Genomic DNA, 3377 nt, shown 5'->3' with positions numbered 1-3377 from the left:
GTTTCAGCAAGCAAGATTGTATCATCTGCATATCACAGGTTGTTAATGAGCCTTTCTTCAATCTTTATACCATGTTCTTATTCATATAATTCAGCTTCTTAGATTGTTTGCCCAGCATACACATTGAATAAGTATGGTGAAAAAATACAAATCTGGCACACACCTTTCCTGATTTAAATTTATTTGTTATATCCTTGTTTGGTTGAAATGACTGTCTCCAAGTCTATGGACAAGTTCCTCATGAGCATGATTAAATTTTCCAGAGTACTCATTCTCTACTGTGCTGTCCATACCTTGTCATGATCCACACATGTCTTATGGAGTATGTATGAGTCAGAATCAATTTTCATCAACATTTATGTTTTTGAATTTTGTTATTGATCAATTATAATATACTAAAAGTCAGAGAATCAGGTATTTTCTATCACTTGATGTGATACACTAGTAAGTAGAGAGATTCATATATGGTGTGCTTTTGTCAAATAAAATGAAGCAAAATGGAGCCTGAATCCCTTAATATAACCCAGTTTATGTATCTGACCCTACCACTTGTATGTCAGTCTGTCATACAGTGGTTATTTACATGTTGCTATGATTCTGAGGCTATGCCATAGGTATTTTAAACACTAGCAAGGTCATCCATGGTGGACAAGTCTCAGCAGAGCCTCCAGATGAAGACAGAGTAGGAAGAAGGGGAGACGAACTACTTCCAAATATTGTGGTGGTTGTGTTAAGTTCCATAGAGTTGATTCCAACCTATAGCTACCATGTATAGGGTTTATGAGTAGAAGTAGAACACTATCAGTACTAGAAGGCTAAATATTGAAACATGATGAAGAGAATCAGAATCTTGTCAGTTTTAATGCTGGAAGATGAACCCCTCAAGTTGGAAGGCACTCACAATATGACTGGGGAAGAGCTGCCTCCTCACACCAGGATAGTGTGAATGGACTAAACTCTTCGAGAATTTCATTTGCTGATGGGGCACAACTCAGAATGAAGAGAGTTCATTTCATTTCATATTTGTAAATATCCATCCACAAGCAGAATGCACAGATTATGAATCAAGGAAAATGTCAAAAATGAAAGGGAACACATAAACATTGATAACCTAGGCATTATTGAGTTGAAATGGATTGGTATTGGCAATTTTGATTCTGACAATCAAATGGTTTAAATGACAAACTGAAGAGGAATGGTATCACATTTACCATCAAAAATAACATATCAAGATGTGTCTTAAGTACAACTCTGTCTGTGATAGGGTAATATCCATACACTCACAAGGGAGACCAATTAATAGCACACTTATTCAAATTTATGAATCAAACACTGAAGCCAGTGACAATGAAATTGAAGAATTCTACCAACTTCTTCAGATTGAAATTGATAAAGCATGCAGTCAAGATGTCTGATAATGACTGGTTATTTAAATTCAAAGTTCAGAAACAAAGAGGAAGGATCAGAACTTTGAAATATGGCTTTGGTGACAGAAACTGTGCTGGAGATCACATAGTAGAATTTTGCAAGACCAATGACTTTGTCATTGAAAATACCTTTTATAAACAACATAAAAGATGACTGTGTACATGGCCCTCACCAGATGGAGTACACAGAAATAAAATTGACTACATCTGTGGAAAAAGATGATGGAAAATCTCCATATCATCAGCCAAAAGAAGACCAGAGGCAGATTATGGAACAGACCATCTATTGCTCATATGCAAGAACTGGTTGAAGCTGCAGAAAATGAGAACAAGTCCACAAGAGCCAAAATATGACCTTGATCATGTCCCTTTTCAATTTAGAGATCATCTGAAAGACAGGTTTGATGCATTAGACACTAAAAACTGAAGACCAGAAGAGTTGTGGGATAACGTCAAGAACATCATACATCAAGAAAACAAAATGTCATTAAGAAGACAAGAAAGAAGGAAGCACCAAAATGGATATCAGAAGAGACTCTGAAACTTATTCTCCAGCATAGAGATGTGAAAGCAAATAGAAGAAATGAGGCGGTAAAAGAGACGAACAAAAAATCTCAAAGGAAAGACAAAGTCAAATATGATAATGATATGTGCAAATGCATGGAGTTAGAAAACCTAAAGGGAAGAGCATACTCAGAATTTCTGAAGCTGAGGAAACTGAAGGAAAAAATGAAGCCTCAACTTTCAACATTGAAGAATTCCCTGAGCATAATATTGAATGATGCAGAAAGTATCAAAAACTGGAAGCAATACACAGAGTCACTGTACCAAAAGAAATGGTTGATGCTTAAAGATTTCAAGAGATAGCATATGATAAAGAGTCAATGACATTGAAGGAAAAAGTCCAAGGTGCACTGACAACATTGGCAAATGAAAAGGCACTGGGAATTAGAAAAATACAAATTGAAATCTTTCAGGAAAATTATACAGCACTGCAGGCACTCACTCATCTATGCCAAGAAATTTGGAAGACAAATATCTGGTCAGCTGACTGGAAGAAATCCGTATTTGTGCCCATCCCAAAGAAAGATGACCAAACAGAAGGTGGAAATCATCAGACAATATCATTAGTATTGCATGAAAGTAAAATTTTGCTAAATATAATATACAAATGGCTACAGCCATACATTGACAGACAACTTCCAGAGGTTCAAACCAAATTCCAAAGAGAACATGGAATGAGTGATATCATTGTTGGTGTCAGATGGATATTGGCTGAAAGAATTGAATATTAGAAAAATGTTTATCTGTGCTTTATTGACTATGCAAAGGCTTTTGACTGTGTGGATTATGGCAAGCTATGGAAAAAATTGCAGAGAATGAGTGTTCCAGAACACTTAATTATGCTCATGAGGAGTCTGTACATAGACCATGAAGCAGTTGTTTGAAAAGAACAAGGGAACACTGAATGGTTCAAAATTAGCAAAGTTGTGTGCCATGGCTGTATTTTTTCACCATACTTATTTAATCTGTATGCAGAGAAAACAATCTGAAAAACTGGGCTATTTGAATTAAAAAGTGACATCAGGATTGGAGGAAGAATCTTTTACAACCAAGATATACAGATGATACAGCCTTGCTTGCCGGAAGAGAAGAGGACATAAAATACTTACTGATGAGTACCAAAGACCACAGACTTTGGTATAGGTTGCACCTCAATGTAAGGAAAACAAAAATCTTTACCACTGTACCAATAAACATCATCCATATCAATGGAGAAAAGAGTGAAATTGCCAAAGACTTCATTTTGCTAGGCTCAACCATCACCACTCATGGAAGAAGCAATCAAGAAATTAAATGACATATTGCATTATGCAAATCTGCCACAAAAGACCTTTTTAAAGTATTGAAGAACAAAGATGTCAGTTTGAGGATTAAGAGGTAATTTAC

Source organism: Chrysochloris asiatica, unplaced genomic scaffold (assembly GCF_000296735.1).
Source record: "Chrysochloris asiatica unplaced genomic scaffold, ChrAsi1.0 scaffold00522, whole genome shotgun sequence".
Taxonomy (NCBI): domain Eukaryota; kingdom Metazoa; phylum Chordata; class Mammalia; order Afrosoricida; family Chrysochloridae; genus Chrysochloris; species Chrysochloris asiatica.
This window is presented reverse-complemented; position numbering follows the sequence as displayed.